Genomic DNA, 15,853 nt, shown 5'->3' on the forward strand with positions numbered 1-15,853 from the left:
TAGGGTAGAATATGCAGCGAAGAGTATTTACAAGAAGAAATTGAATACGTAACCGCTGCATTCAGGAACCTAGGGTACCCAGAGGGCATGTTAGGGACGTCACTACGGAAAGCAATTAAAATCAGACAGAGGAAAGGAAGTGAAGAGAGGACAAATTTACGATACCTTGTGGTTCCTAACTCTGGCCTCTCTCACATGCTTTCCATAACGTTGAGACAGACAGGACTCACCATAGTAAATGACACAGGGAAGAAAATAGGACACTTGACCACCAACAGAACCAAGACGAACCGTGACAATAGCATCGTTTACAAAATTCCCTGCAAAGGATGTGACTGTGCATACTACGGAGAGACATACAGAGGACTTAACAACAGACTCAGGGAACACAAAGCGGACATTAGACACCACCGAGAAACCAACGCTCTAGTTAACCACATTGACACAGAGGGACACTTACCTAACTGGGAGGGTTCCACCATTCTAGCTAAAGGACTACACAAGAAACAACGGAAAATAATTGAATCACTTTACATTGCCAACCACAAAAACACAAACAAGAGAACTGGTGACTTGAAATGGACAAAATCTACCGCGACACTTGCCCTCCAAGAATGGCTTCCCAGACCCCCCCGACCCTAAGTAGATACCTTTTTCCCACTTTGGCTTTCCCTCTCCAGCTTTCTTCCTTTTACTCTGACGTTCCTCCATGCTACCAACCCTTTTTTATCATGATTTATTCTTTTAATACTATTCGTTACTATTCATTTTCAACACTATTATTTTCATCATTGTAATTATTATTATTATGATTATTATTCTTATTATTATTTTTATATTTTTATTATTCTTATTATTATCACCATCATTATTATCATTACTTTCATTATCTTTGTAATTATTATTGTTATTATTATTGTTACTATTATTATTTAAATATTTAATTTTTCGATTTTTTATTATCATTGTTATCACTATTATTGTTATAATTACTATTAATCATTTCTTTTTTTTTTTCTTTGTTATTAGTATTATCAGATTTTTTATTTTTTATTATTATTATCATTATTATTATTATTACTTTTATTTTATTGTTATTATTATCATTATTATTATTATTACTTCTATTTTATTGTTATTATCATTTTTGTTATTATTATTGTTATTATTATCTAAAAAAATTATCATCATTGTTATCATTACTATTGTTACATTTACTATTATTAATTTCTTTGTTATTAGTGTTATCATATTTAATTGTAAATTTCATCATTGTTACGTTAGCCACAATGTAATGTTCACACTCGTCACCAACTATGGTAACTCGGGGAGGTGGTGAGGTCCACCCCATGTATATAATGCCCACAGCCCGTTTGTAAACCTATTCCTTTGAAAAAGCATACCTGCGAAACTAGTCAGGAATAAACTCAAGACTAAGACTCCTGTGTTTCCTATTCCGCTTACGTCCCGTGTAAAAGCTGTCCCTCTTCATATTTTGGTGAATCTGGTCGCGGACTTAATAAAAGGATAAATGAACATAAAAATGACGTAAAAGCCCATAGGACATCTAACTCCATAGTAATACATGTGGATAAACATGGTCACCTTCCAGACTGGAACAACACAACCGTATTAAATAAAGGTTCATCCAAGAAACTAAGGAAGACAATTGAGGCAGCATATATCAACACTAATAACAACATTAACCATAGAGAAGGATTTATATGTTTAGCAAAAGCCACAAGCTTATTAATAATAAAAGAATACGCAGATAAAATAACAAGCTCTCCGAAGCGTCCCATAAGATGACCCGTCCGTGTATAAAATATCCGGTTACGTCTAATTTGTTAGCTTTGTGATCAAGACCCTGCGGGTCGAAACGTTAAGGCGTAAAATTTTCCCATTTCTCCTCGTCATCTTCTTTCACCTTCAATTTTATATATATATATATATATATATATATATATATATATATATATATATATATATATATATATGAGAGAGAATGTGGGTGGGGAAGGGCAAACGAAGATGTGTTAGGAATAGAGTTTGTAATGCTGTAGTCCTCTGAAGAAGACCAAGTTGGTCGCAACGTTAGGGCAATAAACTCTATTCCTAACACATCTTCGTTTGCCCTTCCCCACCCACATTCTCTCTCATTTGTCTGAAATAATCTTAAATATATATATATATATATATATGATATATATATATATATATATATATATATACTTAGGGCGCAGGTTTTCTTTTATACACACTGAATTGAACACCACAGCATTTTCACAGTTATTAATTTTCTTCTTGATATTTTCAAGTTTCCTCACTAAAGTTCTAATATTGGGAGGATGAGCGGAAACGAACTTTCCAAAGTTCTCCATTTTAATATTTGACGTTTCGACTACATAGAGTCATTATCAAGTTACAAGAACAGTTAAGGCAACACAATCTACAGATACGTTACATGGTCACAGGAAAAAATAGAATGCTACACTCTTAGGTCAAGCGCGATCTTTAAACCTCCGATGACCTGACCCTGGAAGACTTTCTCAGAGCTTGAGGAGGGGGAGGGGAAGGGGGAGGGAGAGGTGAGGGGGGGAGAGTAGGAGTCGGAGTAAGGTGAGGTGAAGTAGCGTGCTTAGCATACACAGGGAGGTTATATAAAGAAATAGCAGACAACAAATTAGCCTGTACATTGATCACAGGAGACAATTCTCTTATATACACAGCCTCTAACATTTTTAGTTCCTTAATATTATTACACTGGGCTAGCACTTCAGTGTTATGAACAATGGTTGCTCTATGATATGAATGATACTGTGATGAATGTGGGACTTATTTACCCACACCATTAGGGAAGCCTACTTCACACCTTTAATGCAATTAAACATCTCAACCTCACGGAATGTGAAACCAACTCACCGGGCCCTTTGAACTAGGTTTTATTTAAAACTAGTATTACTGTTATTAATAATAAGTATTATTATTTATAAATTGGTTTTTTTTTTACTGGTGGGGCTTTTTTCCGGTGGGGCTTCTTTCCACCCAGGGATCTTCCTATGTGGGGCTTGTTTCCGATGTTTTTTTTTCCGTGGGGATTTTTTCCGTGGGGATTTTTTCCGCTGTGGCTTTTTTCCGGGATCCATATATATATATACATATATATATATATATATATATATATATATATATATATATATATATATATATATATAGATATATATATATATATATATATATATATATATATATATTTATATATAAATTCCACTACAATAACGTATTGTAACCTATTATAAAATATTCTATATTATCGGTATTAAAGCAATGATTGGTATTAACTAAAAAAAATTATCAGCATAATCATTAATACAGTGTAGTTTTGTAGCTTGAAATTATTTTTAAATGGTCTCTTCTACTCCAGCAGTAAACATTCACTGACCCCCTGATCATTCATCGACCCCCTTTCGACCCCTTGGCTATTCATTGACCCTTTGGATGTTCCGATCGACAACTTTGAGAACCCCTGGTCTAATCTTTGGGAATACTATTGTCGCCTGGCCACGCCCTGATTCGTTACATAGTCTATCTCAGATAGGCTATGCATATATATGTCACACATTACAGATAGGCTATCTGTAATGTGGTGTGACATTTCTACAACGGGTTACAGGTGATTTGAGGCGTGGGTCATATATAATGAAAGCAGTTGAACTTGTATAACGCCGCAATAATACACATATATTGTCCTCATTTCAGATGGGGAGGGGGTTAATGGTAGGGCTAGCGCTGATGGCTGACAAATTTTTAGACCTGGCCATTAAAAATTCCACTTAGTAAAATTATTCTAATGAGTGTTTTAAATTTTCAATTTGCTCATTTCAGTTGGGGGGCTAATGGGGCGGGGGGGAGGGTGACCACTTGGCTCCGCCGCTATGCACAATAGTACTTCGATATGTCAATAAGGTCTTCGACAAAGTCTGGTATGCCGAGCTAAAACTGAGAATTATCCGCCTTCAGTTTCCTATGTTGATTCCCAACGAGACGTAGTGCAAGAATCAAACTAAAAGAACACCAAAGTGATCACTTTCTCCTTAACAATGGGATCGTGTCTATCGCAAACATCAGTCCTGTATGCGGATGACGTAACACAAATGATCGTCAATCCAGGAATATCAACCAAATGTATGGAAAAACAAACGGAAAGGGTGATCAACCAGATCACGGAGTTTGAAGAGAAATGGCAAATGAAAGCCAACAACAGATTCGAAGCGATATCAATTGCCAAGTAAGTCAATACTAAAAACCGCACGAGACGAAACTATAGAATTCTCAATGACTGGCAAGTTACTGAAACTGATCCAACGGTACATGTCAGCGATAGGTTAAAACAAGCAAAAGTTATTATCGCGACAAAACTAAGATTTATAGGAAATTCTCTGACGGAAAAAAGCCTCACCTTGAAAATACCCAGATCCATATTTTTCTGGTGTTTGATCAAACATTTTGGTGTTTTATGATTTTTTTTTTATTTGACCAAATGACAAGAATCTTGTCATCGGAGTTTAATGGGTTAATCCCACCCACCCACCCCCCCCCAAAAAAAAAAAAAAAAAAATCAGGGGTCACGCTATATAGGAGGTCGATATTCTATCGATTTTAATGACATCCCAACAAACAAAATCACTCAGCATTCTCGAATAAGCACATAAGTAAGTAAATCGATAAGTAAACAAATAAATAGATAAACCAATTAATGATGTAATGAATTAATAAATAAATGAATAAATATATCAAGAAAGATATTACATACACAGATAAAAAATGCTGATCAATTTTTGCTTCTGTTGTCTCACATACACGCACACGCACACACACACACACACACACGCACACACACACACGCACACACACATACATACACGACTTGTGGCGCAGTGGTAGAGTTCCTGACTGTCATTACGGCGGTCCGGGTTCGAATTCCCGCCCAAGGCTGAAGTAATTTCATTTTTGCTGCTCTCCAGGTCGTTACTTCAACTCTCGTGGGCGGGAAGTTGGGTGTGTGTGTGCGTGTAAGGTCATAGCATTACCCATAGATCGGTCATATATGAGCTCTGAGCTCTCTTCCGGGAGGGAAATAGCTGTCGATCACGAATCCAACGCGTGATCCAAGACCATGGTGAATCACACACACACACACACACACACACACACACACACACACACACACACACACACACACACACACACACACACACACACACACACATATATATATATATATATATATATGTACATACTGTATACTGTATATATATATATATACATATATATATATATACATACATACGGTCACAAATTTTCAAAGGTTATTGCTGTGATAGTACTAATACATTATACGTTATACGTTATGTTTCTTTTAGGAGGTTTGACCCACACTTTGGGGGTGATGTGAGTAGCGGAGCAAGAAAAGGGTTGCTTTGCTCTATGGATTTAATCTAGTCAATCGTAGCCAGTTGTCTTATGCAGAGCCAGTCCTGATCTGCGCTAGGAAGCAATGCAACTGACCACGAAAGCTGTGACGGTTGCCAATACATCAATTTTTGGTCGTACATCAATATTTACAATGTGACAGAAGTAGGTATTAACATGTTTAAGTGATACACTCAACATTAAACAAAAATATATACAACTATGATACATAGATGGACATGGCATATTTTAATAATAAATGGTGAAAAATGAAATATAAAGATAATTCCTTCTGTGGACGTACGCTCCTCCAATGTCGTATCGTTGTCGGACCAGGTGTCCTAAGAGGTCAAGGTCAGATCGGCTTAATTCCCTGTTAAGTGACCTCTGGTCGGGTTCTGGTTAGACCTGACCTTCAACAGCTGTTTGGTGCTGCTGCTGCGACGTAGGCTACGCGACGTCGTATGATATCTACTCGTATTGTGACGTCCTGTGTGACGCGTAGTTGTTACGTTCTGTGACGTGTAATATATATTCCAACATTCTTTTTGTTAATCAGTCTAAGGTCTATCGTTCCAGGTTCCGAAAAATGTCTCCAAAATTCCAGTCATATACTTTCCAATTATATATATTATAAAAGTATCACAGTAGTCATCCAAACATGTCCCATAGTATCAGAACAATTCACGATGTAATGTGAGGAGCCTACGCCAGGAGGCACTGAGTAGCTGCATCCGAAGCCGTCACCTTTGCCCTATTATGCGGTTGACTGTTGGGGCAGCCGATCAACACTCACTGGTGGAAATCGGAGAGAAGTGCGGGATTCAAACCCACAAGTAAGTGATTATGAGAACAGTATGCTTCCGAATATGCCACCTGCGTGTAGTGGTTCTAATGTAATATCATGTAAACTTGTATGAATGTGAAACTTATTGATACCACAATCCCATGTACCCTCGCCTTTTATTTACTCTTATATCTACGCGCAAACTCATGGTACTCATAGCGTACACTGAAACGGTACCTGATGACATCACTTAGAAAGCGCGCAGTTTTCTGTGTGGCCTTCAGAATTCACAGAAGTTAGTCAGGTTCCCAGCGCGCGATATTGGAAAGATGTTTGTCATTCACAGTTACTGACAAATCAATCAAAAGAAAGACAATTTGAGGAGGGCCTTTATTAGTACAACGTTCCGTTTGTTAGAACTTTATAAAGTATCTAGTCATGGTATACAAAAATATCTGAAAACAATTAGGAAGACCTTGAGGTCCGGGTGAAGGTCAATAGACAAGGAGGATGGGAAGCTTCAAGTTCTTCTCTACAATTGTGAAGAACTTCGAGTGAAAGTAGTGAATGCGCGTGAAGATTACAATCCTTGTTCCCAGTCGTGTTGACATCAGGTTTGATGAGTAAATTACTTTCCTTTGATCAAAAGTCACATTGCAAAAGTGTTGGTTAACGTTAAGTGGTGTTCTGAAACATTTTATTCTAGTTAACCTGTCGTTGGGTTTCCTAGGTTAAATAGAATCCGTCGGAGACAGTCATAACTTCTATAAAATCGTGGTTAAAGAAATAATTATATATAATCATAGATGCTGGAGACTTTTAAGAACAAATGTCACCTTTTAGACAAAACCCTGGGTGATCACAAGGCTATAGCAACATAGGTGATTAATGACTAGATTAAGTAATGATAATAACGATAACGATAATTAAATCCCAAAATCGCAAGTGGTCTTTTTCTGTACGACAGTTCTTCCCTGCATGACGCCGTACCACTTTCACTCAGCTTCTAGCGCAGACTACGCGTCTTCCGGAACCCAAAGCGGGCACAGAGTGAGCAGACTTATCAAGATATTCTCTTCCCTCTTGTTCCAAGTGCTCTTCTTCCCGCCACAAAAGCAACTTCGTGTGTAACTGTGATAACTAAAACCAGATTAAAGAGAAAGAATCCAACCATCTTGCTGTCAGAAATCTCATTGGAGTGTATCCCCCCAAATTCACTAATGAAATTATCGTATTAGAAAACTGTTGTCGAATAGAAAGTGTCGGAGATGTATCTACGTTTGGCAATAAAATAAATCGGACTAGCTCGTGATTCCGTCATTGTCCCAAGTCAGAAATTGATTGTCGGAAGAGGAAAATGATTTGTTGGGCATTGCGCAACTTGCAAAAGTGAAAGCTTCCTCATCTCGCGAAGTTCCAGCGGTCTAAGGTAAGCACACGCTGGTTCGCGATTTGACCACTTCATTACATCATCATTATGATTGTTATCGTGAAGGGTGCAATAGCGTTGCAGTATTCAAAATTTTACTTATTCTTTTGTTCATTTGACGTAAGTGGAGTAGGAAACACAGGAGTCAGATTGTCTCAACTTTTGTTCATTTATTCATTCATTCATTTATTTGTTCGCCTATTATCTATTAATTTACTTGTTTATTTATCTATTTGTTTATTTACTTATCTATCTCTTTATTTATTTATCTATTTACTTATTTATTTATTTATTTCCTTCTTTATCTAATTTGTTCATTTATTCACATATCAACAGGTTGTCCCAAAATTTACTCTTTGAAATGTGTGTGTGAATTTACCTAGTTGTATTTTACGGGAAGGGGAGCTATGCTCGTGGTGTCCCGTCTTCATATCTCATTTTATCTGGACTGTTTTTAAATTAATTTATTGTTTTTGCACACACCACTTTCTCATCTAACTTGTTCCTAATGTCTATTACTCTGTGGGGAAAGCTGTTCTTTTTCAGGTCTCTTTTATAACTGTCTTTCATGATTTTCTTTCCGTGTCCTCTTGTATTTCTACTATCCCATTTTATTAGATCCTCTCTTATCAATAGTTTCTATGCCTTTCATAATTCTATAAATAGTTATCAAGGCTCCTCTCTCTTTTCTTTGCTCTAATGTCTGTAGCTCAAGTTTTGCTAGTCTCTCTTCATATGATAATTCTGAAAGTGTTGGTGCCAATTTTGTAGTTACTTTTTGTATTCTTTCAAGTTTTGTTATACATTTTTTTGTACTTGGTGACCACGTCGTCACTGCATATTCCAATATTGGTCATATCAAAGTGACTAGTATTTTCTTCACCATTTCTTTGTCCAGGTATGTAAATGCCACTTTGATTGTTCTTATTGAATTATAAGTTTCACCAAAAAATTTATTCATATGTTTCTCAGGGGACATATTATTCATAATAATGACCCCCAGGTCCTTCTCATTTTCTACTTTTTTTCTATTTATTTTTCTCCCAGTTTATGTGATCCCACTATTCTTTCTTGCTTCTTCCAAATTCCATTATACTACACTTCTTAATATTGAATTCCATCTCCCACTTCCTACTCCATTCCCATACTTTATTGAGATCACTCAACAATTTTGCATCATCCGCAAAGAAGCTCATATAACTTTCAATTCCTTTATCCATATAATTGATATATATAGCAAACATTATTGGGGCCAGAACTGTTCCTTGTGGAACACCATTAATCACTTCATCCCAATTAGAGTGTTTATCTCTTATCACTACTCTCATTTTTTTTCTTGCAAAAAGTCTTCCATCCAATTAAGCAGTTTGCCCTGTATTCCTCCTTCAGTTTCTAATTTCTTAAGCAACTTCTTATGTGGCACCTTATCAAAAGCTTTTTTCAGGTCAAGAAATGCACAATCAGCCCATCCATCTTTCTTGTATTACATCTGTTAGCCTTGGATTTAGTACGTTGTTTTTCTTTTCCAAATGCCTTACCCATCTAATTTTGATCATTCTTTCACAAATTTTAGCTATCGTACTTCTAAGAGAGACCGGTCTATAGTTAGTAGGATCTCCCTTGTTTCCCCCTTTATATATTGGTACTATATTTGCTCTTTTCCAAAGTTCTGGAACTTTTCCTTCTTTCAATGAACTGTTTATTAGACTATGTATTTTGCCTGTTAGTTCATTCCTGCATTCTCTCAAAATCCAGTTTGCCATTTCATCTGGACCATGCGATTTTCTGACATCGAGATTACTCAAGTGTTTCATTATTTCATTCCTTGATACTTCTATCTCTTTCATGGGGGGACTTTCTCCTCCCATTCGATATCTCTAGGTTGTATGTTCTCCCATGTAAACACCGATTTAAAATGCTTGTTCATAATTTCTGCTTTTTCTATTTCCTCTGTGTATTCAACTCCTTGTCGTAGTTTCTCTAATTCTTGTTTGTTTTTCAGTTTGTTATTTACAAATCTGTAAAATAGTTTTGGTTGATCTTTACATTTTTCTATGACATCTTTTTCGTATTTTCTCTTACCTGAACACTTGTACATATTCATTTCTATAACTAGTTTATATTTTCCATTTTTCAGGTTTTTTGTCTTTTTTCCATTTTATCCAAGCTTTATCCCTTTTGTCTTTTAACTCCCCACATATTTTGTTGTACCAGCACTTTACATACTCTTTTTCTTGTTTTTGTCTTGGAACATACTTTTCCACTCCTTTATAAATTTTTGTCAAAATATTCAATTTCTCATCTACTGTTCTTTCCTCATTGTGTATTTTTCCCAGTCAGCTTTTTGAAAGAATTCTCATATATTATGAAAAAAATCATACATCAATCTTCTCTTTTCTATATTGTTCGTTTTTTTTCTTGTATTTTTCCTCATTTAGTTCCAGTTCAACCAATATGTGGTCACTTTTACTTATTGATGTCTTATATTCAATCTTGTCCACTATTTCGGGTTCTGATGTGATTATTAGGTCCAGTCTCGATGGTTCTTCCTCATTTCTATACCTAGTATTCTCTTGTATCCATTGCGTCATTGTATGTTCTATAATCATATTAAGTAGTACATTTCCCCATAGGTCGTCTCCACCCTTCACTGTCATCTCTTCCCAGCAGATTTCTTTACAATTAAAGTCACCCATTATAACTATTCTTCCTCCATCTTCCATTATCTTATTTAGTGTTATCCTTGTGTCTTCTAACATATTTTTGTGTTCTTTCTCTTCCCACGAAGCCGTTTTAGGAGGCACATAATTTACTGTAAACTTCCTGCTCTTCCCATCCTTGTCCTCCTCTTCCATCATAATCATTTCTACTCTATTCTTTCCATATGTGACATTCCTCATATTCATATCCTTCTTAGTCAGGAACATAACTCCACCCCCTTGTTTTACCTCTCTGTTTGTAATGCAATAATTATATGCACCATGTCCTATACTGTTGGGGGGTAGTGGACCTTTCAGTTTTGTCTCTACAATTCCCATTATGTCCGGTTCTTTTTCCTTCAGGTAATCATTCATTTCGTTCAAGCCTGTTATTAATCCATCTATATTTGTGTAAGATACTTTTAATTTTCTGCTACTTCCATTGTGTTTTCTGTTTCCCTTCTGTTTTTCTCTGCTATGAACCATTTCCTCACTTTCATATTCACTACTCTCCAATAGAATTTCTCTTTTTCTGACTGTTCTGTTCTCGTTTTTTTCCTTAGCACCTAGTCTTTTTGTTTTTCCTCCTCTCTTTCCTCTTTATTCATTTCTCTTTTTATCCATACCTGTTTATATTTCTCACTGTCTGCTAGTTTCCCTGTTTTTGCTAAGATATTCTCTGCTGTTGTTTGTGACCTGAATTTAACCTTAATTGGTCTGGTCTTATTTGTATTGTATTTCCCTAGTCTATATATTTCTTCTATTTCTCTCCCTGTTTCTGGTTCATCTTTTTGAACTACTTTTAATATCTTATTCACTTTTTCCTTTTCTTCCTTTATTCTTGTAGTCCTATTTAGATTATACTTCTCTTCCATTCCTAATATAATTATACATTTCTTTTTATCCGCTAAGTCTCTTACTATATTCTCCTTTTCCCTCATCACTTTAATAACACTGTCCTTAGTTTGTTCTTTCATCTGCTGTTCCATTATACCTCTAAATTCCATTTTATTGTTCTCTTGTACTTTTTTCCAACCACTTACCTCTTTTGCTATGGACTCTTTATTTTCTTTATTACTCCTCTTCAATTCCTCATTCTCATCCTTTACTTCTCTTAACTGTCTTTTTAATTCTACTATTTCTTTAGTTAGGTTTTGATTCTCCTTTTTTAGTTCTTCCAGTTTATCAACTCTTTGAGTAACTTTATTTGGTTAAACTTAGCTTCCCAATTTTCATTCATTTCTTTTAGTTTTTCCTCTAGATTTACTAGTCGGGGGGGAGGTTGTCATTTCCTCCCTCATTAAATCCATAGAACTAGTCATCTTCACCTTCCATTGCGCTGCTCTTATCTATATTTCTAATTTTTACATTTTTACTAATCATATCGACTTCACCACTATCGTCAGGCCGTCTTTTGCTGACATGCCGTCTGACTTCCTGGGCCCTATCTACCCCTTCCTCATTTCCTTCCATTTTCCCAGTAATCCTTCCCCTTCTCCTTTTTCTTCACCTTCCCACTACACCACGAGCTTTTCCCTTCCCTATTAATACAACACAGGTACTTCCTTGTTGTAATCCTCGAAATTTGAAAATATCACCGGAGTCCAGACTTCGCTGCCACCCCGACCGACGTGTGTGTGTGTGTGAGTGTGTGTGTGTGTGTGTGTGTGTGTGTGTGTGTGTGTGTGTGTGTGTGTGTGTGTGTGTGTGAGAGAGAGAGAGAGAGAGAGAGAGAGAGAGAGAGAGAGAGAGAGAGAGAGAGAGAGAGAGAGAGAGAGAGAGAGAGAGAGAGAGAGAGAGAGAGAGAGAGAGAGAGAGAGAGAGAGAGAGAGAGAGAGAGAGAGAGAGAGAGAGAGAGAGAGAGAGACTCACCATGGTCTTGGATCACGTGTTCAACTCGTGATCGACAGCTATTTCCCTCCCAGAAGAGAGCTAAGTTCTCATATATGACCGATCTATGGGCAATGCTGTGACCTCACACGAACACACACACCCAACTCACCGCCCACGAGTGTTGGAGTAACGACTCGCAACACAGCGATACTGAAATTATTTCAGCCCTGGGCGAGATTGTGTGTGTGTATTTGTGTGTGCTTACAAAACTCTCAGTACATTGATAATCAAACAGCTAAACCAATTCAACTCTGGTTTATCTTTTAAGTATAAAGGAATTTAAAACATATGTCAAGACAAACCACTTCCCCATCTATACAAATAACACAGTTATTCTAGAAACAACACACACACACACACACACACACACACACACACACACACACACACACACACACACACACACACACACACACACACACACACACACATATATATATATATATATATATATATATATATATATATATATACACAAAGGATTACAAAGGCGGAACATGCCGACAGGAGACCTTTTGGTCCATAACTAGGTTGGATGCGGAAAAAAAAATGCAATAATGATTAATAGATTAAGAAAAAATAAATGAAAAATATGATAATATAAATAACAATAAACAGAATAAATAAATCCATAGGTATAGGTAAATAATGAATAAACAGATAAATGGTAAATAATAGTAAATTGACAGATAACTAATAATAGATAAAAATCAAGCAAATAATACCAAACAAACAATAACAAACAAATAAACAAATAATATAAAATAAATGGCAGTCATTACAGCATCTTGCTTAGGTGTTTATTTAAAGTCTATACGAATCATAAAGCTTAGAACTGAACTCCATTGCACTGCTTCAACAGGAAGTTTGTTCCATTCATTAACTACATGGTTGGCGAAGTTGTTTCTGTATATATATATATATATATATATATATATATATATATATATATATATGCTAATAAGAACACGGGTACGTGTGTTCACTTATGCAAAGTAGACCACTTGGAAAAAGAAACTAACGAAGCAGAGCGTTTTCGTATATTACATCTTCAGTGTAATATACGAAAGCGCTCTGCTTCGTTAGTTTCTTTTTCCAAGTGGTCTACTTTGCATATATATATATATATATGTGTGTGTGTGTGTGTGTGTGTGTGTGTGTGTGTGTGTGTGTGTATTCAAGGAAATCGCAAACAACACGTGATTCACAAAATATGCAAGTAACCACTTAGAAAATGAAAACTTGGTAACCGAACTTTTTCGTCTATTTAAGACATTTTCAAAGGTGTAATATGAACAAGAATTTTGAGAAATTTGTATATGAAATTTTTGGAAAGAGATATTTTACCAAATATTCTTCCAAAGAATGTCATTTGGCATAGATATGTAGATGATATATTGTGCATGTGGCCTAATGACCAAAAATTAGACAATTATATGTTAACATTGAATAGTTTGGTACCGTCTATCAAGTTAACGATTGAGATTGAACAGGATGATAATTTGCCCTTCTTAGATGTTTTGATTTATAGATCTGGTAAGAATTTTAAGTTGGATGTTTATAGGAAACCAACCAATATTCTTTCATATATTCATTTTTACTCATATCACCATCTTAAGACCAAAATATTAGTTTTTTTCTTCAATGTTTTTAAGAGCTTTTAGAATTTGCTGCCCTGAATTTTTAGACAATGAAATAGAAAAAAATTATGACATTGGAAATAAATTGAAATATCCCAAATATGTAATGGACAATGCACAACAAATTGCTAAGAAATACTTTTATGGTTTAACACATAGACAGTCTTTCTCATATTTTTAGTACCTTCGGAACACAAGCTGCCTTTAAAAATAACATATAGACATACATACATACATATACCAAAGGCTTTTTCCCCCTTACATGGGGGGTAGCCAAAAAGAAAAAGGCATAGAAAAAACTCCCACCCATTTCATTTCCCATGTATTCCACTCCCCTCCACCGTCCTCCCTCCCTCCTATCTTGGCACCTCCTGGATGACGGGTCATCCCTGCATCCTGTCCACTGCCCTGTACAATACTGTAAAAAGCCTATTTATCAAAAATTCACCTAAAGTTAAAGAGTGCGTTTATAGAATACCATGTAAAGAATGTAATTTTAAGTATACAAGCGACCTTCGGTGGTGACTAACGTCACCGCTTTGGCCTACGGCGCTAGGAGCTCGCTTCGCTCGCAGTTTAGCTGGTAAACTAAGATACTCTTCCCTTGAGCCAGAATATTTGTAATCAGGATTGTCCTTTAATAGCTCACCAAACTTTCGAACTATACGTTGGAAATCATTTATCATAGCTATTCTAGGTTTTAACCTTTTTATGTTTTTGTACAATTTTGGAAATAATTCCATATGTTCATCTTTAAGGCCACGGGACAATATCTTATACGCCCATTCTTCAAAATGTCGGGAAACATAGTAACTCGATCAATTCTGTTGGCTCGGCCGGGGGCTTGGCTGCGCAAACAGCGGCCTACGGCCGCAGCTTTCCGCACTCAAATCCCTCGTTTTCCCCTTCGGCCTCGGCCTCGGGGCGAAACCCCAACACGGGATCCCCAGCACGAAGAAGAACGCGAGAAGAACGCGAAGAAGAACGCGAGGAAGAAGAACGCGAGGAAGAAGAACGCGAAGAAGAACACGAAGAAGAACGCGAAGAAGAACACGAAGTAGAATGAGAAGAAGAATGCGAAGAAGAACGCGAAGAAGAAGAACGCGAGGAAGAAGAACGCGAAGAAGAACGCGAAGAAGAAGAACTCGAAGAAGAATGCGAAGAAGAACGCGAAGAAGAACGCGAAGAAGAAGAACGCGAAGAAGAACGCAAAGAAGAATGCGAAGAAGAACGCGAAGAAAAACGCGAAGAAGAACGCGAGGAAGAAGAAGAAGAGGAAGAAGAAGAAGAAGAAGAAGAAGAAGAAGAAGAAGAAGAAAAAGAACGCGAAGACAATATCTTATACGCCCATTCTTCAAAATGTCGGGAAACATAGTACCTCGATCAATTCTGTTGGCTCGGCCAAAAACTGACAAAAGTTCCAAATTGAGTGAAGTTTATTTTTAATTATATATAAATAGGTCAAACTGGTAAAGATTTGAAATTGAGGATAAGGCAGCATAAGTACAGTGTCAAAACAGGACGAGTATCAAATGGGTTATTTATACATATGAGAGATTTTGATCATCGCATTAAATGGAATAAAGCTGAAAAATTGTCTTAAAGATATTATGGATAGGAATATTATTGAATCATGCTACATAAGAATACATTTGAGAACAACATGAATATGAGTTTGGGATTGTATCAATTGGATAATTTTATTATTAAAAAAAGTTGTAGATGGTAAAAAGGTAAGCTGATAACCTGTGTTAAGCTAGTCACAGAGGACCTTCCCTAGTTTCTTTTATGTTCTGTGTGTACTGTATATAATGAACTTTTTCCCTTGTTTATATTGTACCCTTGAATATGTCTTAAATAGAAGAAAACGTTCGATTACAAAGTTTTTATTTTCCTAATGGTTACTTGCATATATATATATATATATATATAT

At 36.2% G+C, this 15,853-nt stretch overlaps 1 protein-coding gene across 1 annotated transcript in view; it reads left to right on the forward strand.

Annotated features, from left to right (window-relative positions):
• Nucleotides 1-7,289: 7,289 nt before the first annotated feature.
• LOC143020487 (galactosylceramide sulfotransferase-like) overlaps nt 7,290-15,853 on the forward strand; it is a 42,783-nt gene continuing 34,219 nt past the window's right edge. The window contains exon 1 of the mRNA XM_076176911.1: nt 7,290-7,688. The gene's annotated coding sequence lies outside the window, so the exon portion shown is untranslated. The remainder of the gene's footprint in view (nt 7,689-15,853) is intronic.

Source organism: Oratosquilla oratoria, chromosome 40 (assembly GCF_046742065.1).
Source record: "Oratosquilla oratoria isolate Oo_2021 chromosome 40, ASM4674206v1, whole genome shotgun sequence".
NCBI lineage: Eukaryota > Metazoa > Arthropoda > Malacostraca > Stomatopoda > Squillidae > Oratosquilla > Oratosquilla oratoria.